At 46.6% G+C, this 22,711-nt stretch overlaps 1 long non-coding RNA gene across 2 annotated transcripts in view; it reads right to left on the minus strand.

Annotated features, from left to right (window-relative positions):
* Window positions 1-21,785: 21,785 nt before the first annotated feature.
* LOC105417725 (uncharacterized) overlaps window positions 21,786-22,711 on the minus strand; it is a 45,675-nt gene continuing 44,749 nt past the window's right edge. For both annotated transcript variants that reach the window (XR_003891658.1, XR_003891659.1), the window contains 2 exons: window positions 22,207-22,295; window positions 21,786-22,131 (listed from right to left, as the gene is read on the minus strand). This is a non-coding gene — a long non-coding RNA (uncharacterized lncRNA). The remainder of the gene's footprint in view (window positions 22,132-22,206; window positions 22,296-22,711) is intronic.

Consider the following 22,711-nt stretch of genomic DNA (forward strand, 5'->3'; position numbering starts at 1 on the left):
ATGGTTGTGATGTCATATGTTGGACTGACCATCTTAAACCATGAATGTCATGTCAGGTTAACAGGGACGCACACGAGAAGAAGGAACCTACACATAAATACCCAATATCATAGAAATCCTTTTAAAATGGCAGCAGAATTCTGGAACCTGTCCCAGAATTCAAAAAGATCATCTGGGTGCTGCCTATAATGTGATATATCATATAATTCCTCCAGAAATGAAAGCAATGGTGAACTGCTGCGTCTGTACTCATGAAATGTTACAGGATTCTCGTTAACAGTGGCCTCGTGTCCTCCAAGTCTCTCCTGGAAACGATATGATGCAGCAATAGAGGGCGGCACCGTTGGACTCCAGCAGCCTATAGCAACATACATACAAGACAGCTTATTGGAGACGCAAAAGAGCGCAAGAAATGGGGTAATCAACCACATCCTGATTATTATACAGGAAGTAGCATGAATAACAATCACCTCATTCCCTTTGCCTTTTGCTTCAGGGAGCAAGTCCAGGGAGGGAGCAGGATTTAGTGGCGAGGGCGCCACAAATGTATGAGGTGGGGGCGGAGTCAACCTGCGGTCACCCTGAAACTCTTCATTTTCAAGGCTGGAGCCGACACACTCCGCAAATCACATTGGGAGCGCAATCTTCGGCGTTGGGATTTTCCCCATCGTCACGTTTCACGTGTCATTTGGACAGACAGGGAAGAGCACCGGCGTCCCCGGCCGGGCGTTGATCGCATCCCAACCCCGAAGGCTGGAAATAGTCCCATTCCGTGCCTCCTCTGGCTCTCACATCTAATTATTACGCTTTAATGTGCAACAGATTGGTGAGTAATTACTGATTTACCAACGCTTGTTCCAGCGGAAACCCGTAAAACTCATTTTACTGGACCAAATTAAGAATAAAGGATTAATCACATTTAATCCTCTCACGTCCCTCCCGACCACAGTAGGAGCAATCATTACAATAGTAACCTGAATTACACACATCGTTGTATCTGCTGCACACACACACACACACACACACACACACACACACACACACAATTGATCTTGTTTCATTAGCAATACTTTCATCTCCCCATGTGTCATGGGTGTTGGGATGTTTTCGGTGAAGCAGAATCATTAAGTGAGGCAATCTGCTCTTATTAGCCTGTTAATCTCCATAATTAATTTGACTCATGGGTAAACAGTCGTCTATGATGACAGAGGCTGCACACCCTCACTGACGCTTGCACACTTGACACTCAAATAGCTGTTTAAGCTCTCGCTCTCTCTCTCTAACACACACACACACACACACACACACACACACACACACACACACACACTCACACACTGCCTATTCCCTCTGTGTATTTATGTGGATAGCTATAGGCTTAGAATCATTTAATTATTTATATCTGCGCCTTAGATCATGTTTGTTAAAGATGTAGAAAAACAGTTCAGAACAGAGAATTTTCATCGCTGAAACACAGCAAACGTTTCATTCATTGTCAGACACCCAACTAAGAGGAATAAAAGATAAATTATTCAAGCTTAAAGGGTTGAATTATTGGGCTCCTACTTCATCACTGTCTCGACGAGGCGCCGACGTGTCGCTGAGGTTTTTATCTTCGATTAAAGATGGTTCATAAACATAAATGCTGCACATAAAAAGGAACAGTTTCATAAGTTGGCTCGTGCTATATTTCTTGTTGCAGTGCAAGTCAAGGAGATTTTCAAAGAGATTAAATTTACGAAGAGAAAGAAAAAAGAAGCTAAGAAAAAAAATCTCAAGTTTTAAATAAAACCTTTTTCACTCTCAATGGACAGCGGGTATGTTTAGAAGACACAGTGTGTGTGTGTGTGTGTGTGTGTGTGTGTGGTGTGTGTGTGGTGTGGTGTGTGTGTGGTGTGGTGTGTGGTGTGTGTGTGAAAAGGAGCTGCGAGGCCTTGAGGCCAGGAACAATGATCAATTGAAGAAGGCCGGCCACAATGGCCGACCGACTCAGACCTTTTGCTGATGTTCGCCTGCACATGGGAGATGTGAAGGATGTCAGTTTATCACTCATAACGAGTCGACCCATCGCAACTTAACGAACAGCCACTTCACGATGTGGCAGAGCCACCTGGACCATTCCCTGACCAAACTGGCCATCTTTGAAAGGCAACTCGGGGGTTGTGAGGAGCCTGGGAGTAGGAAATCCAACTTTAGGGCGTCCAGCTGAAACCTCTGATGGAGCGCAGCATTGTTAGCAGCTTGGTGCCAGCTAGCTGGACGGCTCCTGTAGCAGAGAAGATTAGCCCGCAAACCTTGTGTTTGGTGGCTAAATGAACTTGTCGTGCTAATTCCTCTGCAGGCTCTCATGTAGCTGACGCGAGCAAGGGTAGCACAGCTGGATGCCTGACAGTCGGCAGCAGCTCCACGGCTGGGGGTCCCTTGGAGTGGAGTGGGTAGGGTTGGGTTATAGGGAGTGAGGTGGAGGAGATAAGAGAGGACAAAGGCTGAGCAGAGGCTTTATATGACCCAATGACCTCAGAGTCACATACTACAGTCAACCATTCACAACTGCTGTATCAGGTTTTCACACCTGGAGGATGGGGGGACATCTGGCGTTCTTGGTGACACATGATGAGCCCCAATTGCTCATTTAAGGGTTCAGGTCCCAGCACGAGTGTTAACTTCAGTGTCAAGTCAGGTCTCATTAACACAGCAGATATGGGACGATCCCCATGAAAGGGACTCGGCTGGATGGATTTCCCATATACAGTAATCCAACTATTGCTATTCTTTTTCATCTGTGCTGAACTGTAAAAAAAATCTATAAACTATTGATTATTCTAAGAAAATTAACTGCTGGAGAATAAAACAAGTGGCGTCATTTGTTAATGAGAAGATTGGTGCTTTTTTTGGGGGGGCAGGAAAGGGTGGCAGTGACGATATGTTGGCTTTAAAGATGAAAACAAGGCAAAGAAGGTGAGGAAGCGGGGGGGGGGGGGGGGGGGGGGTGGCAGCGGTAATAAATAAGATGAATTGCTTCTTTAGAATAGATGTCATTAAAGCTGCAGTAAACAAGCCTTCTAAATATATCAATCAATCATGCACGTCAGGGTGGATGCGTGGGGGAAAATATATGGAAATGAGGGCGAAGCTGAGAGTGGATCAGGAGTCAGCGTGGCGAGGGAGCCGCAGTCAATAGGTTTGTTTTGTGGATCAGACTCTTCTGCCTCCTCAGACAACACCTCTGTGATCCAGTGATGCAGCGCCGCCTCCGCTGTGATCCGCTGCGCTGACCTTAGCATGAAAAATTCTAACTGAAGGCCCATCTTTCACCGAGTCTTTGCACAGCGACTCTCCATCCGTCCTGCCTGATCCCCAATTCCCAATTCCGTCACCAAGGTGCGAGAGAGCCACCGCACAAATCAGCATTGTGGGTAATGGGAGGCAGTAAAGGGTGGAAACTTGTGCCTGTGAGTGTTGCTGGTAGTCCAGGGTTGGTGAATCAGAGCTGGAGCAGGAACAGAGACAAGATCCTCCCCCTCCCTCATCTTCCTCCTTCCCTCCTTCCATTCCTGATAGATTAATATCAGATCATCAGCCCGAGGCATCTGTGAAGCCGCAGCGGTTCCCTAAGACAATCCATGGTGCTGCTCTTGGTGGGAAGCACCTGCTGAGCCACAGGTGGCCTCGCGTGTGCCTGGATTTCCAGTTAAACCTTCTGCATACTTCTGCAGGGGGGAGGTGCCTTTGCAGCCCCCTGAAGACTGAGATAATGGAATATTAATGGAACCTGGCAGCTTGTCTGAGCACGTGAACGTTCCGTCCATCCCACACCCAGCTCACATCTCATGGTGGCTGCAGAGAGGTGACAGGCACAGGAGGTGGTGTTCCACCACCTGTATAGGAACATGTATATTCCATTTCTTGAAGCTACATGACCTGCATGCGTGTGCAGCTACATCATGGAAGTGCAATTTAAATTAAGCCAAAAAATGCACACATATGATATAGATAGCTGGAAGGGAGGTATGGAAGAAGCACCCCCTCCTCCAACCCCTGAGCCAGGGGGCCTTGTTTCTATCTGGTGTTTCTTTCAGGAAGGTGATGTTTTCTCCGTCGATGGTGGCGAGCTACGAGCCATGAAGCTGGCCAAATTAAATCATTCATTGCACAGCCTCTGCTCCGAACACTGGGGAGCAGGTCAGATCATACGGGGAACGAGGAGGTGTGGAACACGAGAAGGAGCCAGGAGCGATGAGCGTGACGCTGGCAGTGAGGTTGGAGAGGGGGAGTGTTACTGCTACCTTGATGCACTCTGTTCAAACTCTTTATCTCATCCGTAACCTTGAGGCTCCTTCCTGCCTCAACATTCCAGCTCAGCGTACGTTCAATAAGATGACAGTGGCAATAAAACTGAGCATTATTCCATATGGTATTGTACCCTGATATGTTGTTTTTTAAGCTTCAAGAGCAGCTTTATGGTTAAATGCAGGGTGGACCACCGTCCTATTCATACTTGGAGGATAGCAGTTGCCTTGGAAACAGGCTGTGGAGAAGACAACACATTCTGCTTCCAACTGTGACAAAATCTCATGAAATAACTATTATCATTCTAATTACAATGGTAATAATAAGGACAGTTTTGATGTATGTTGTTGTTTGGTGTTGGAGCATTTAATATGAACCATCCAATAATAAGTAGACCCAAAAAATGGGATCAATGATTTATTAAAAAGCCTTCATCTAAACATGTGCCACTTGTGTCCCACAGCTGCACAAGGTCCGACCATCCAATTATTTTCACTCTTCAGGAAGAGGTAAGGCCTCCTCCTCCCCTCTTCAGCTCCCCAAGTGTGGGGATCGATAGAGCTCCTGACCCAAACGTCAGCTGCCTCCTTTCTTGAGACAACAGACGTCAACAGACGATTGCAGATCACAGACGCTCCCTGTTTATGGGGGTGAAGGAACTGCACATCCATTCTTGACTGACACACCAGCAACATGATGACTAGTTTACCAAGTTTACTAGTTTACTCTTCAATACTTGAATATCTGTTACTATCATACTGTTGGATACTGCATTGAATTGTAAGTATATTTACTGTACTATACTATACTATACTATACTATACTATACTATACTATACTATACTATACTGTACTATACTATACTATACTATAGATGGAGACAGAAAAGGACATCTTGATGGAACTGAAGTGCAGAGATAAACTGTACCACCTGTATACCAGGTACACCTGTATACCAGGTACTCCAGTAAACCAGGTACACCTGTATACCAGGTACTCCAGTAAACCAGGTACACCTGTATACCAGGTACTCCAGTAAACCAGGTACTCCTGTATACCAGGTACTCCAGTGTACCTGTCCTGCACGTGTTCTCTCCATGGGTACAAATTGAATTAGCAGCTACAATGATCTTAATACCACTAACGAAAACAAAGTAATTGGTTCCATTTGGTCTGTTTGATGCTGCTCCGGTGCTTTAGCTCCCACCCAGTCCAATTAAACCACGTCTGTCACTTTGCTCTGCGCCTCCGTGTCACGGAACTTGTGCCACAAGTTAAATTAGTTCATTTACTCCCTCAGATTTTAAACTTTGAAGGATTATACTAAGACAGTGACCCAAAGAAATGAGGAAGAATAAACCGTGAAGGTATGGAAGAGCGGCGATGTGCTTATTTTTATTTAACTGCCGTGTTCTCATGAGGACACCTTATTGTTCCGTTAGCTAACTATGCTAGAAAATACGTCATTACGACATTGTCTTTAATTCAGCTGGGTTTAATGCAAATAAAACCTTGTCTTTTAACCTCCGCAGAGCCTCGCTCAGACAACCTTCAGACAAGAGATTGTCCACAGATTATCTTCCATTTTTACTGTCAAAGGGGAAATGAGCAGCCGTGCAGCTGCCAGCTATTCATGCGAATGGCTCATTCTGAGCATCTTATTTCGATGCGGGATAATGGCGCCGATGCAAAATGTATTGGCGTTGTTAAGGAAAATCCGAGGGAGCCGGAGAAAGCGCACATCAGCATTAAGAACTGAAGCGTGTGAGGAACAGGAACGCAGCCTGGGGTGATCAACAGCCGACCTCTGACCCCCACAACGACAACGACAGGCCACGGTCTGGACCCTGGCACAAGCGTTGTCATTAAACTGTGCCCTCGTGTCATCGGCCCCACGGGGAAGTGCAGGGAAGGGAACGTTCTCCAGAACTGAGGGACTCTCTCAGAAGAGGTGAAGCTTCAGCTAATGAGGAAATAGAAGTCCAGTCGCCCCGTGTTGACCCCCTGAGCATCGCTGAAAATGGGAGATGTTTGATGTCCTGAGCTCCCTCGAGTTGTAACAACACAATTATTAATGCATGTGAGTCCCCCAAAGAAGAGCTGGGCTCCACTCTGGATGCAGAGCAAAACATCTGGGACACAGTTCTAGTAGAGCCGTAGTGGTTTTATGAAACATTAGCTTTTCTCCTTCTTAAAAACATCTTATTTCTTCCATTTTTCCTTTAGTGTGGCCACAAACACATCACAACTTGGTTAAAAACACAATCTCATTTCCCTCCTTTATACGATGTCAACAAACAGGAATGCAGACCGAAACCTTCCAAGCATCTTTGATCTCTCATGTCTCTTCGTTAGAGTCATTTTAAAAAAAGTTCGACTCACTGGTGCCACATTCTAATAGACAAATTATTTTAAAACTCCTGTAACGGTTTAGTCTGGTTCAGTGGGCAGCACAACGACTGCTGACTTAACAATTGTCGGGGAGGCAGTCGCTCAAGGAGGGAAAGAGAGGCACAAAAGATCATTGTTATGGAAGCTGTAGGCAGAGCGCGCGTCCAAGAACATTTATTAGGAGATGAATGGAAGGAAGTGTGGTAGAAAGAGGTGCAACAAGGACGACTGCAGCCTCAAAAGGATTGGCCCTTCAGGAATATAGGGGGGGTTTGTAAAGAGGAGGAGATTGTGCTTCTGTAAACAGGCTCCCCACGCCTGCATTCATGTGGACCTCCAGGAGCTCTGTTTCATCAGGTCCCAGGTTTCATCGGTCATCTACCAAGAGAATTTAGAGCTTTCCAAGACTCTCCAAGACTCCTCCTGCTGTCCAGCTTCATAGAGATGCTGATCTCATTTCCCAGGACCTGCCCACACTGCAAGAAGGGGCAATAGCTGGTTAAAGGCCCACGAACGCAGCACGCCGAGAACCTCCTGCACATTGAGAAGAGGAACCATTCAGTGCTGTCCTTGTTTACTCTCCAACAGCTCTGCTTTATTTAAATATTCAAGTATCAAGTAACATTCAATTACTGACACCCAGAACGTTGGGTTTTCATTAGCTGTAAGCTAACGTCATAAACATTCAAGGAAAATAAACGCTTGAAATCTATCAGTCTGTGTGTCACAAGTCGCTATAATATGTGAGTTTTTAAATCATTTAGGAGAATAAATGATTTTTTTGATTCTAATTTATTGAGCTGCACTTGTGATTTTAGTTCTGCTGCAACATCTGAAGCTATGGTTGCACCAGAGGGAGCGGGAACGTTCTGCAGGGAACGTCAGGAAGGGCTTGTTTCCCAGACACTAGTGAGAGCGTAATGAGTCGAGCAAAAACCACGGAGGAACATCCTGGAACTCAAATCTGAATCCAGTCAGCAGCTGCTTCTCCAGCCGTACTGTTCACAAGAGAGCACACGAGTTATGAGGATTCATGACCGACGACTAGACTCCTGCACTCAGACAATTAAAGTGAACGTTGAGCATTTTGATAGCAGATAAATGATAAAATAGTGGCCACGCCTCGTAACAGACTCCCCTCCCCAGTCTGTTGGGTGCATGTTTAAAGTTTGATGTGAGATATGTAAGAGAAATGTAGGAGTTAAACTTGACCCGTCCTCCAGGAAATGACATAACCTAATGACCTATTTCCACCGTAATACAACTATTGAAGCCATAAAAGGTCAAACTGGGTGCGGCTACACAGAATTTGACGGAGGGCCGTATGTGGGCCGCATGTTGGACAAACCTGGGCTGGACGGCATCATTTATCAACGTGTTGTTTAACCTCCACCTTCGGTCCTTTTCTTTATTTATCTGTGACTGTGTGCAGTTTTGGGTCAGATAAAAAAAAAAAGTCTTCCCCGGGGAGGGAGGATGTGGAAAAACTGCAGACAAAACTGGTAGCTCTTTACATCAGTGAGGTCAGTGTGTGTGTGTGTGTGTGTGTGTGTGTGTGTGTGTGTGTGTGTGAAAAAAAATGCTGTGTCACTATATGATTGCCTTAAACAAATGGACCTCTGCTGGCCTTGATAAAGTAGTTTTCCACTGCGTCAGGGTCTGTTGTTAATCTCCCAGTCCCACATATCTACACTATCGTCCTTCCGTGGCCCCACCACGAGTCTTCCCATTGGTGATTCAGACAGGAATATCGTCACCTTCCTGGTCCTGGTTGTTTTACTCTGAGATTAACAGAACCGACGCATTTGAATTGGAATAACTGGGAACTCCCAGTCCCATATATCTCCGCAGCAACTGTAGTCGTGGGATGTAGCTCAAGAAGTGTAAACTGGCACAAGTTGGACTGTAGCCATGGAATGAGTGATCTCATCATTATTGTCACAAAGGTAAGAGAAGGAAAAGCAGCCAGACGTCTCCCAAGCCGCATCATTCACCTGGAATCACTCGGAACTCCATTACTCCCTCTCCCCTTTCTCTCTCCACCTCTTTAATGTAAACGTTCATCAGGAAACCCTTATTAGCTTGCAAGGAAGAAGGTACACACACGTGCACGTCCCCACGCATACACACACACACGTACACGGTTCTTGGGTGGTTGACAGCACCTGCTGCCGATTTCCCCCTAAGTATCACAAGCTCACTCGCGCAGCCAAAGAAGAAAACAGTGAGAAATGAGGAGTGAGCTTTAGCTTTTTCCACCTTGTCTCATTAGCTTCTGTGTTTCTGGAAAGGTACAGCACACAGGAGCCACCTCTCTGAGGAGTTGACGCTAATTAAGGCGTCTGCTCTTCCTCCATGTACATGAGATACGTGACACATGTACTAAGGTGGTTATAAGACACTCGTGTTCATATTTCTTCCAGGCTTTGGTCTGCTAGCATCAGGTTATCACAGTTGCCAAAGGCGTCGGACGGTAAAGAGTAAATTCTCCTCGCATATTTCACAGTCATTTTGCGTCGTCGGCCCGGAAAATCCTGGATAGTCGGGAAAAATGATGTGTCACGGATGAATAATCAGCCATCTTTAAAAACACCGCGGGTGTCGTAGGAACAAAAGTATCATCTGGAATAAAAATGCAAATGCTTGAAGATTTCTTGGCCTTGTTTCTATGCCTGGATGAGGCGTGTATGGGATTGAACCCAAATGGACAGTGCTCATCGTTAACAGGCTTTATCTTTATGGGCTGTGGGTTTGTGTTTTTTCCCAATGGGATTTGTTGGCAACAGGAAAAAGACAGTTCCAAACTTGCACATTGAAAAGTATCGATTGGCTGAAGGGAGCTCTCCATCTTTCATAGGAGACCAAACGCACCAAATGACACTCGATCACCGTCTGGCGGCAGTGAAATGATTGGACATATGTGAGCTGGATCCAAGAGACTACAATAATAAATTATCTCCTGCACGTTCTGTTGTGTTGAGGTACAATGTATGCTTAGTTTTGAGCAGATTTCTCCACATGGAGGCAGATACACAAGCTGAAATGTGGAAATATGAATGTATAAAGCAGGTGAGAGGGAAAAAAAACCTGAAAATGAACCTTGACTACAGTCTGTCACACATTGTGACAGACTGGGATCCACTTGTGCCCACTGTGCTGCTTTAAAAATGAGTTGACTGTACATTCTTCAGTGGGTCCCCTTTGTTTTCCATTGAAATTCCTTCTCTGAAAGACGGCAGGAGCTGTTCATGTGTGGGATTCTTACAGAACACGGTGTGCACGTATCAAGTGGAAGCCCAGCGGTGGACACTAATGACGTCCCCCTGCCCGGAATCACATTTAAACTCCTAACACCGGCAACATTAGCGTTCCAGGGCCATCCCAAAAGACTAATAGCCAGTATCAATGTCTGTATTTGTACTTTCCTTCAGTCCATTATGTGTGTTTGATTTTCTTGGAGAAGATCCAGAGATGTGACAGGAAGACTAAACAAGGGGCTGTGCAGAAAACACTCATATCCCCTTTCAGAGACATCTCAGACACAAAGAAACGGTCTTCAAAGATGCTGTAAGAGACAAAAGGAACCGTAATCAGCCGTTACTTTGATGCTTTAGCTCTTTCATTCCAATGCAGAAAGAGAAGGTAGGAAGCATGTAACATCATGTTGGAGTTTAGATTGTACAGGGGGAGATACACATACAGTATATACACACAGTTTATAGTGTGGGCAGATCCTGTTTAGCCAGCCATGCTAACCCACTGCTAATGATGCTCGGGCTGCTGTCACCTCAACACTCGGTAACATTGTGGCTTTAGATGGGTGATGAATCAAAGGCCCCCGTGGATCCAATAAGAAAGCTGCAGAGAAGCAGTTAATCTGCAGGTTTGAAAGATGACAGGTGTTGAGTCAGCATCTTTTGCACCCACAGCCGACACTTTTGTGAGGACAGACGCGATAAAGATTAATTTATTTAAGATTAAGGCCACGGAAGCTGAAAATGTTAATTCAGCATGAGAGCGGACCCACACTCGGGGCGTCTGAAAACTTCATTCAACATCCAGCCAGTCGGGAAACACCAGCCAAAGCTAACAACAACAACAAACATTCCAAAAATGGGACCTTTGATGCTTAGGAAGTTTACTGTTTACTGGCATCAACTATGTTCTGGAACAACCACCTTCCTGCACATCTTATTGTGAAGCAGCTGTGAAGCACAGCGGGCTGTTCAGGGACAGCAGCGAGGCTTGAATCCAGTACGGAAAAGCTTCCTCTTGTTGGACGATGATTGGTACTGAAGTGAAAGACGCTCAGCCTGAGCTCCACTTAAAACACACACACACAGACACCGTTACTGAAGGTGGACAAGGGTGATGTTGATACAACGACTGGGTAAAAACGGGCCCCAAACTTCCCCTTTGACTATAGGGAAAAACAGTCTTTGCATCAATGGAACACCACTAAACTACTGTGACATCATCAACCTTCTTCGGTAACCATGGACGACGACGCGTCCATGGCGACAGGTGTCACAGTTCTGGTGCTATTTGCCATTGTGTCGCTATCATTACCCGCAGACACATACGCTCATTACAACAAACAACTTTAAAATGCAACTAGCAAATCAAAACATTGCTAAATGCTTACGGGTAGTAACTGATGGTTCGAGAGGTGATGAAACTATGAGTCCTGTGTTTCCAGTAAGGTCTCGGTTTATTCGTTCCGAGCGTTGTGTAGCCCTCCGCCTTAACCTTACGGAGAAGAGGGCCACCGCTTTGCTCGGATATGCACGGCAGGACGCTGCAACGCTAATTTGCATGTGAAGGAGCATCTTTTAAATAGCGTAACCCAACACTCTCTGCGCTCATATCACACAATAGTCCTGAGGTTTCCTGATGTTTATGCATGAGCTGATGTTTACTGATGTCCTTGTGGTTCCACCCATTTACACTGTGCAGCAGTATTTTCTGCATACACACCTGTGCAATACAGGACACACATCTAAATGGATGATAACGTGCATGTAAATACAGCTTCTTATTATTAGTGGTATTTTGTGTACACATTGTTTTTGTGTTTCTATTGTCTCAATTATTTAATCTCTTTCTGGAACTGTTTTTGAACTGCTCTAACAGTGTAATTTCGACACTGAGGATCAATAAAGGCTTATCTTATCGTGTGTCGACAGACATTGACGGGTCTTAGAGGAATGAGGAAAAAGTTCATTATCATCTGCACAAATCTCCTGTGAGATCTCCTACACAAAGGCAATCTGACTATTGGCCTGGCTGGATTCAGCCCCTGCCTACAGATCAATCCCGAACGCCCTGATCCATGCAGCAGTGGACCATGACCACAGCCCTCAGCACGTTAAGGGAACAATCACCAGCTACTTGGGCTACGTTCCAAAGCAGCCCTCTTTCCCAAAGCCACTCCCCCAAGGAGAATCCAATCAAATGGTTCACTTACTGATAGCAACAACATGGCCAGCACAGAAAAGAGGACAGAGGATTGAAAAATCAGGCCCCCGGGGGAAGTTGTGGCTGCGATGATGTGCGTAGAAGGAGTGGAGAAGTTCAATAAGTACCTCCAAAAGTGGGTGGGAATCCCTCTAAGCTGCCGTAGCCTTTTGGATAAGCTCGGTTGAAGATCAGCGGATCGAAGGACCGCTTCCTCTGACGTCCGTCAGCGGGAATTTAAAGTTTCAGAGGGCAGAGTTGTAACTGCATACAGAGACTCACATGATGAACAAGTCAGCTATGCAGGCGTCAGCAGGGTTTAGAGGGCAGCGAACCCATCTGATGCACCAGCTGAAAGCATGTTGGAGTGACGTGACAACAGTGGTGCAGGAGGATCGGGTCCTGGATCAGGAACCAGTGACAGAAGAGCCATGATTCAAGAGGAGGTATGGAACCTGGAGGAAGGATGACGCAGGTCAAGGGCAGTGGAGCTCATTTCCCAAGCAGCCTGGACCAAACGGGACCTTCACAAGAGGAAAATCACTTGAGTGGACCTACAGAGACTGAAGCCATTCGGAATTGATCCATGAGTAATGGCCAAATCATGGCAGTTCCCAGCTTCGTTCCCTGCCCAGACAGTTTAGAGAATGCTCACAGCCCATGGAGTGACAGGGAAGGAGAGCAGCTCCTGGGAGGGGGAGGCAGTAGAAAGAGCTCCTGGTGATGGAGCAGGAGAGAGGAGTTAAGCTGGAAGCCAGGAGGAGAAGATGGGCAGTAACCTGGTCACTGATCCTGATGGCATCAACTCCTCCTGGACAAAGCTGCATTCACATGGGATGAATGAGGGAGAAGCATTTCCAGATGTTTTTGTAATCTCATACCTCGAGAGTGACTGAATCAAAGAGATGTCAGATAAAAGGACTTTAAAAAGGTCTTCTATAGAATGTTGGGCTGAAATGGGCTGAAATAAGAGTTTAGAGGTAGCGCTGGTTTGACTGACTGTGCTAGAAATACAGGTGCGACACCCACCTGAACAATATAACAAGCAGACAGTAATTGGACAGAAGTGCAGAGGTGAGGAGAGGAGAGGGGGGAGGAGACGAGAGGAGAGGAGGGAGGGGAGGAGAGGAGAGGAGGGAGGGGGGAGAGGAGGGAGGGGGGAGAGAGGAGGGAGGGAGGGGGAGGGAGGAGAGGAGAGGAGAGGAGAGGAGAGGAGAGGAGGGGAGGGGGGAGGAGAGGAGAGGAGGAGGGGAGAGGAGAGGAGGGGGGGAGGAGAGGAGAGGAGAGGAGGAGAGGAGAGGAGAGGGGAGAAAGGAGGGAGGGAGGGGGGGAGAGGAGGGGGGGAGAGGAGGGAGGGGGGGAGGAGAGGAGAGGAGAGGAGAGGAGAGGAGAGGAGAGGAGAGGGGAGAAAGGAGGGAGGGGGGAGGAGAGGAGAGGAGAGGAGGAGAGGAGGAGGAGAGGAGAGGAGAGGAGAGGAGGAGAAAGGAGGGAGGGGGGAGGAGAGGAGAGGAGGAGAGGAGAGGAGAGGGGGAGGAGAGGAGAGGAGAGGAGAGGAGAGGGGGAGGAGAGGAGAGGAGAGGGGGAGGAGAGGGGGAGGAGAGGAGAGGAGAGGGCTGTTTTGTCCCTCCGTGGATCAGTGCATTGACACAGCAAAGAAAAAAAATAATAAAAGTGAAAATGTTCACAGGATGGGAATCGACTGAGGACGTGTGACAGCGACCGGCTGCAGCGGCAGGTTTCATCGCGCCTTCCTGAGTGGCCGTTTGGAGCGCGTACAAATGTGGCGCGCCTCGGACTAAATGACCTCATTCCCATCTGCTTCAGCCTCAGTCATGTTTTGATTGTATATATTATCTATACGTGTCTATAGGCCTTATGTGAACTATCTGAAATCTGTTCTCAGCATCAAATGAACCTTAATCCGTAAATAAAAAGCAACGCTAATAAACGTCCGATCCTCGCTCTCCTCTGCTCGTTGGTGTTGGCACATCCCTCTTTAATCTCTTGCCCGTTCCCGTCGTCTGGAAGCTTGTTTTATCCGCGGTGTGTTTCCCTGCGCTGATATTTGTTAGCAAGATTATGGAAGAAAAAAAGATGATGTGTTTGAAGTATGGAAGGAGCTGCCAGAGGGGGATTAGGAAGGCCACTATCCAGACCGCATGGTGCACGGTCCGACCGGGATGTGTGGGTAATCTAATGGGGATGAAGAAGGAAGGAAAGTCGGAACGGAATGTTGATGTTTGATGACATGTTTTCTTATATTTGCCCAGGCTGTGTTGGTGTTAGTACGTTCGGGGTTCCGTCTTCTAGTTAAAAGAAACCGAAATCTTACATCATCTCCGACGCAGCGGCTTCATTAGCGTGTTTTAGTGCTGCGATCCAGGATGGGGGAAAGAAATCAGGAAATCAGGAAATCAGAAATCAGGCTCAGGTGGCAGACAGCGTTACTGTACCAATTGATCTTGATTCTCCTTCACTGGCCTCTCAGGTTTTCCCACATCTTGGTTCATTTTCCAAAATGATCCAGAAGCCCCTTTTATTCCACTTGGAACGCCGAACGTTCCCTGCCTGCTTTTATTCTCATCCCTATTCCTTTGATTCCCAAACTTCCCACAACACTGCATTCAGCAGTGTTGACGCGATTAAATCTCACCCAAGCTTTTATCCCCCCCCCCCAGGGTGATTTAGCACGACAGTACTTCTGTTTGTTAAACAGATCGCCATGGTAACATCATTATGTGTCATCTCCCAAGGTGAAGGCTGGATATTTGGCACCGACATGATCACAAGCTGTCTCTGAAATAACTTTCTTCGTAAAAGACAGTGAAAAAAACCCCAATTTTTTCTTTTTGTTAATATGTCACCGTCCACTTAATTAAGATTCCAGCCAACAGCGAGGGTTTGAGAAGCTTCTGTCAGATGTGTTCTGCTACAGAAGTTAATTATTTCCCCATCTGGTGCCTTAAATGTTTCACAGAGGGAATCATAGACGCAGAATCAGCCTTTGGAACTCATAAATCTGACGGCATTATGAGCCAAAGCCTGCACCGCTTCTTCTGACTATGGTGACAGATGAGCTCTCGGGACAGAAATCCGTAACCAACACTTTGCAGTGATGTACTAATGACCCGTGTATCTTGCTAAGATGATGGAAAAGGTGCTAATAAATCAAGATGCTTGAGTGCACCCATCAGTCTCTCGGCTCACATGGCTGCGATTTAAAGGATTTTCCTTCCACATAAATCCACCCAAGTGCTGCCTGATGGTCTCGTCTCCCTCCTCCCACCTCCCACGACGACCCCACATAGCATACAGGAAATAAAGTGCATTAAAAATGTAAACATAGTACCTATTTGTGCCCTAAACATGAAAAAGCTGAGATGATTAAGATCACAATGTGCTCACCGACCCACTAGTTATTCTCACACATGCACATTGTGAAGCAAATTACGGAGGCAATTAGGCCATAAAAGCGAGGAAATGGTGAGCTCCATGTGTGACGTCGCCATGAGAACGGATATATGACTGTGACCTGTCTTAACAGGTATATGAGCAGTGAACGGTGGGTGAGTGCATGGTCAAATGGCAAGTGGCGTGAAGACGGACAAATTGTCCCAGTGTCACATTTCCACCGCAGCCGTTTTCTTTTCTCACTTCCTCCTCGTGTCGTGCGGAGAAAGGTTAGAACGTCTATTTCCAGCAGGAAATGAGGATGCTCTTTAACGAACAATGAACGTCATGGCGACTCGGTGCGAGACACACATGGGCGCCCAAATGCCGCGGGCCAGTCGGCTTCTGCAGCGGCGGGATGTGAGGAGTCGTTTTGTGGTCGTGTGGACGAGGAAGACGGAGGCACAGCGAGCCATCACGCACGATGCTGCCGAAGGGCTGAAGGAGGAGGTTCGTGGCAGATGGAGACGACCCTGCCGACAGTGATAGAGGGATAAATGTTCACCTATGGCAGCACAATCGATATTAGCTGCCTCACACACACACACACACACACACACACACACACACACACACACACACACACACACACACACACACACACACACACACACACGCAATGACACACCTACTTCTGTAGTTTGGATGGAACTGCCATTTCCATTTGGTCAATGTTTAACCTCCCCATCAGATAAAAATGAACACACTGACCTTGTTACCATGCTTTTATAACACCTGTCACAACCTAAATAAGCAAACGTAATGAAATCCAAGTAAATTTAGACCCATGAAAGTGGACAGCATGCTGTTCTCTGACAGCTTCATGTCCAAAGTTGTCCTCCTGACAGGATGCGGGGCCTCCAGCGGTAAAGGTCAGGCTCAGCCCTCGGCCCGCCTCCGCCTTTCTGGCTGTGATTGACGCATCACGCGGAATTCCTCCGAAGCGTTAGTTTTATTTCCTGATATTTATCTGAACGCAAGAAAAATGCATACGGATCACCCGAACGCTGCGGATCACCCGAACGCATCGAAATTCCAAACAACGGATGAGCGATTGGATGCGGTTCACACTTCAGGGCGGTTGCCGCGGCAACGCATAGAGACAGGTTGACAAATTCCCTCTAATTTGGTCTGAAACAACAGCGCAGACACTCCCGAGATCAAATTTGCGAAGACAAATTGAATTTGCATGTTGTCTGAACAAGTTCGTCACGATGCAAATAAGAAGCGGGGAACTTCTTGTGAATGCAGAACTTCCTCCGTCAGTGTCTTCTGACTGTTGTGCACGAACAAAGCGGCCCGAGTCGTGATATTTGAGGGCTGTGTCAGCAACACTGCTGTCGCTGCCAGAACCGCTCCCTTGGTACCTTCTCACTGTCGTCCTCAGTTTATGAACACAAATGTGTCCACTTCTTGTCTCATGAAAAGACCACAGAGGCGTCTCATCACTAATTAGGTCTAATTGGTCAGAGACGCAGCTTCGTCTTTGCCATCAGCCTCGGTGTCCCTGACGTGCGTCCACACCAGCCTGAGACTGTGAGGTCTTACACGGTCCAATGATGCGTCATCTGCTGCCCTAAGAATCCAAGTTAATGTAATATTTACTAAGCCATTATGCTGAGGGGGGGCAATTATTTCAGCCTGGAGAGTTTTGTTTTGTTTTACATAATTTCGCTCCACCGGCGCCGGGAGCTCCGTCTGTTGGGAACACAAAACACAGAAGGTGTTCTGGTCGTCAGGGAAGGTGCCAGAACACCTTAATAGCACTGCCGGGGTACCCTTGAGCAAGGTGCCAAACCCATAAATGCTCATATAGGGATGAACTGCCTTGGCCCATTGTGTAGCCTCGCCATTAAGTCGTTAAGAGGAGGAGATGAGGATAATCTTACTCCTCCTCGTCCACTTCCTTGTCCTCCTCAGGATGTCCAGCCTGAACCAAACCCAGCCCCGATTGCTGCTATTTTTATTCTCATCCCATTTTAACAGCTTTATTAACAATGCTGAGAAATCTATGGTTCTGGTTTTTGTGCATGTTCAACCTTAAACAATAGTGCATTTTTTGCTAAATTTGGTAGGAGGGGGTGTTTAGAAACGTCCACGGGCTAATTTCGCTCGAAATGAATTTAGTACTTTTAGAAGAGCGTGACGGCGTGCGCGGCTCATGGCTTTGTCACTCCCTGAACCGAGATGATAATCCTCTTTAGAGTGCTGCTGGAGGACAACACCATCCTTCTGCAATTCATTTGTCATCGCACCCCCGGTGACAGTAAAGCCCCAGCAACCTAATCACCCACCATCGCTGTCACTTGTTTAATCTCAATGGCCTCGCAAAACAACTGTTGTGCTCCAACCGACATTTACAGGAAGCCCGGGGTGAGGAGCGGCACGACGCTGCGCACGGCTGAGGCGTCCCTGTGAAGTGAGGACGGGATTTTAGTGCTCCTCCTGGAGTCTCCGAGGGCGCCCGACAGTCTGTCTCCGGGTGCTCTGAAGCCTCGTTCTTGTCGCAAACGGGGGGAATAAATTTAGAGACGCACACCTGCAGTTGTGTCCCGGGTCCCCGGGGACCGACCGCATGATGGTGCACGACCGGAACACGGAGCGTGGTGTGTTCATGCAAATCAGAGTGTTTTGTTACGGTGGTTATGAAACGTGGCCGTCCCTGACCCATTCAACGCGCTGATGATGGAACACGTCTGTATGGAGTGACTTTTACTCCCCTTGTGAGGGAGGAGGGGGGTCTCAGCCGTCTCTTAAAGAATATTTATGTTGGGTTAAAGTGGATTATTTTGAAACATGGTAGGAAATAAGGTTTGGAAGTATAAACAGGCCATTTAAAACTACTTTAACAGTGTTAAAAAGCCCAAAGCTCATGCAGAAATACATTGGACACTGTGGTTTGTTGTTATTGAGTCTGTTCATTAATGCACTCACTAATCAATAAACCTGGCTGCTCTCACGGGCGATGGGCAATTTGCATCAGCAGTCGCTGTGTCCCTGAAAGCACCTTTTATTTCAATTTTCCAGTAACTTTAAGTACTTTTTTCAACCCACCAGAAGTGCAGCTCAGGCTGCACATTCAGGAGGACGCAGATTTGCTCCCGTCAGAAATCGGTGAAGTGGCGTTAAAAACTAGTTCCTGTAAAACCACCTTCTCGACTTCGTTTCTAAGCTCGGCTCTCTTAGAAACGCGTCTTCATGCATTTGTTGTGCGCAGGTTGGGTTATTATAATGGTGTGTTTATGGTCTTGGTACAGAAAAATTAGCCGGACATCCAGAGTCCTCGTCCACACCAAGAGGGTTCCCAACGTTTCACAAGGTTCAATTCCCTTACATCTGCCTTTGATCATCAATATTGTGGTGAGAATAGAAATTTGAGTATTAAAATTCCAATTTAGCCGCATGAAGACTGATTGTACTGGTAAAAAAACCATAATCTGGCCCTCTAATTTGACAGAGTTTGGGGAGTTGCTGCGCGTGTTAACGGGAATGCTGGTGTCCTGCAAGTGGAAGAGATGAGGTGATGTCACGAGCCAGCTGGTGAATAAGTCGCACGGAAGTTGTGACTAAATCACCCTGGACAGGCTGAACAGAGGCTGCTGCCTGTGCACCTGCTTCGACACTTTCTGCTGTAATTAACCGCCTGTAATTGTGCAGAGCAGATCTCTGGCGATCAGGCAGCAGCGCCGCGACGTCGCATCTGCCATAGCGGAGCGGGAGGGATCGGGGGAATAAAATGTGAAGGACCACGTTAAACACGTCAGTCCAGCTCTCCTGTTGCCGATGGACTCCCAGAGTCTCTCGCTAGCATCCAGGCCCGTGCGTCTCCAGCCTTTCAACACGTTTTCGCTGGAGTCCAATTAGCAGCCAGCTGTGTTCTGGAAGCTGCAGGAGAATTCTGGAGTGGCTCAAACACTCAAAACCTGCAGGCACCTCACATTTACTTTGATAGCTGAGAGGACGTTATGACCGATGTGTCCATAAAGGGTTTATCAATACTAGTAAATAAATCTAAGAAAAGAGTCAGAATCTTATTAAATGCTGTTCATTTTGACCTCATCAGTAGCTACAGACAGGTTCCGGATTATTGCCATCTACCCACCTCATTAACTCATTTCTGTGGAAAGTCGGAACTTCAAGGTCCCCTCCAAACTCTGAGCTCTCTAATGACCCATAATGGGACGAGCTCGCGTCCCTTTTTACAGCAATGCTGTTATTTTGGTCATTACTCGGCTGAGGAGCGGCTCTGAGGCCGCCATTAACAGCCCGACGCCGTTAGAGGACGGATTAAATGAGTATTTACACAACTCGTTCTGGTCACATTTGGTCACCTGACTGAGATTAAGTGATCTTAAACGGTTGTAACACAACAGCAGCAAAGTCACAGGTTTGTTTCCGGTGCCGTTGAGAGGGTTAGAGGGCGTCTGGCCTTGAGAGATAGCAGTTATAGTAATGGCCGATTTACTTAATATTTTCAATCACAGGTCTTTTATTTTAAACTACTTGTATAACTCCACTCTTGGAGTTCATCATTTGCTCCACCAACACCACCAGCTCCCCCTGTAGGCCAGGATGTGGCACTGCGGCTATACCAAGCACCACTTTTTCAGAGTTCAATCTCAACCCTCTTCTGCCAAAATTCAATATTTAATATTCCCCCCAACAGAGCAAAGCCACCAATAACACAAAAACATGCGCACAGGGTAATTTAACAAGGACTTCCTATTTTTGTCAAGTTTGGCTGTCTGAAAGGGGACTGTAACCGTCTATTAGCATGAATTTCCCCTGACAATGTGACACAACAACTTGGTCTCATCAGACTTTACAGCTGTTTTTATGTACACCAAAGCCAAACAGTGGATTTAGTCATGAGTTGGCTGATTTGCTGTCACTTTTTATGCTTAAATGCAGCAAAGTCCTTAATTGAGATCATTTTAATATAGATGCTGAGAGAGGTTCTGGATCTTATAGAATCTTTTAAACCCACAAGGAACCCCACATATTTAAAAGGTCCCATTCTCGATCTGGAAATTTGCAGCGGTTTCTACCCAACAAAGTTTGTCTCCATGGATACGGGACCTGTCTTCCTATAGTCAGACAGACGTGACAGACTTATGAGATGTTGCAGGAAACAACGGGAGTGTTCATAAAAGCAGACGATGAACGACCTCTGAACACAATAAACATGTGTGATGGCCTGTGAAAGGAGTAGCAGAGTCCATACGAGTGACCGGGAGCGAGGACAGGGAAGGATGAGGCGAGGAGTCAGCCGTACCTCCCTGCTCCGTGTCTGACACGTCCCAGAGTTCCCTCTCCCTCCTCCAGTGAGCTCATGATGCTGCAGAGAAGCTTCTCACGGGATTTACGTGACAATGAATCATTCTTTTTCTTATATTGGGGTTTTTTCCCCCCCACATTTTGTCTTTTAACTTTATCCAGAGAATAACATCTGTCAGTGGTTATTTTTGGGTTTATAAATAGTGTAACGCACACACACAGCTCACAGAAGCAATGTTGAAAACAGACTTTTTGTTTTAAGGCGTTTTAAGACTGAGACTAACATGAATACAGACCTCTAAAGTCTGCTCATAGTGTCACATCTCACAGAGGGCAGAAATTAATATTGGGCCCTATTACAACCATTAAACACTCCTGTTCTTGTGTAGTTAAAATTCACTTGAGGACCGATTGGACTGTACGTATTTTATTTGTTGAGACGCGTCAAGGTTACGGTGTTATCTCTGTGGTGCAATTTGGTTTAGAACCTGTGTTGAATGAGAATTAAGAACACACACACACACACACACACACACACACACATATATATATCCACCCATCCATCCATCCATCCACCCACCATCCATATAGTTGACAGTATTGATTTAGTTTGATAATTGATGTTGACATTTCTAGCTTCAGTTCCATTTTCGAGCCTCTGAGCTGCTGAGAGCCCCCCCCGTGTCGCGAGGCTGACCCCAGAGAGGTCTGCCAGTTCTGCAGGGAGCCTGCAGGGGGCGGTAAAGAGCCTCCTTCAGCAGATCATCTCAGAGCTGCTGCACAACCAATATCATTAATAAAAGCAGACTGGTGTCAGCACAAGCTTTCTCGCCCTACGGAAGATTCAGCCTCAGTTATAATTATTTTCCTTTTTCATTTCAGGAAATCAGATTTTTGATGGAAATTTTATTCATCGTTCCTTTGCTGTTGCTTTCATGGTTGTGGGAAATGTGACTGTCGCTGATCATTCGGACTTTTTAATATGCTTTTTAATTCATCTGAATTTAACCGATCACAATCTGCAGGCACAGGAAGTTGTGTAAGAACTGAACCGGCACGCCGCGGTTACCTCGGCAACAAGCGGTTCAGCATTGAAATGTTCAGGATCCTCACAGAGAACATCGAGTGCGTGTCTGTCCACAGTTGGGAAAGAACTGAACCACAAGAGGCTCAAGGTCAGACAGATGTTTTCAGTCCAGTTGTCAGATTCCATCCAGCCGTGGTCGTGTTTGAAACCTTTAATCCCGTTGCAAAAATTTTAAACACCTGCACAGAGGGGAAAGAACTAAATAACTCAGATTAGCAGGTCTACAGTCACAAAGACACTGTGCTAACATTTACCTGTTATCTCTGCCAACTTCAGGTAATCGTACAGAATTCCTAATATTCCAATTCAGATGCAGGAGTTCACATTCGATTCTGTCCGTTCTCTGTTGATGCCGTGTGGAGACGAGCAGAGTTTGGGGTCAAGCAGAGCAGAGACACAAGCCTCCATGTGTAAAGCCTGCAAGCGAAGTATCCCTAAAGATGCAATCGAGCACACAGAGGATTCCAGCAAGGTCGCCTCCGGAATGGTTTTCACTAATTCCTTTTAAATGTCAGTCATCATCCTAGCGCTGAATCAAAGCCCGTTTTACAAAGTGACTCTCACCAACAGCCTGAGAACACAATCATAGAAACAAATGGATTTTCATGATCCAAATAGAGATTTTTAAAAAATCTGCAATTCTCTGCTCAAATACTTCCAGACGTTGATTGATCACGTCTGATGCGTGAAATGCCCAGCAGGGGGAGCCGGTCAACCCACACGCTCTTATTTTACCCTCACTGAACAAAGCCCCTCAGA

The sequence above is a fragment of the Takifugu rubripes genome, chromosome 17 (genome assembly GCF_901000725.2).
Source record: "Takifugu rubripes chromosome 17, fTakRub1.2, whole genome shotgun sequence".
Taxonomy (NCBI): Eukaryota; Metazoa; Chordata; class Actinopteri; order Tetraodontiformes; family Tetraodontidae; genus Takifugu; species Takifugu rubripes.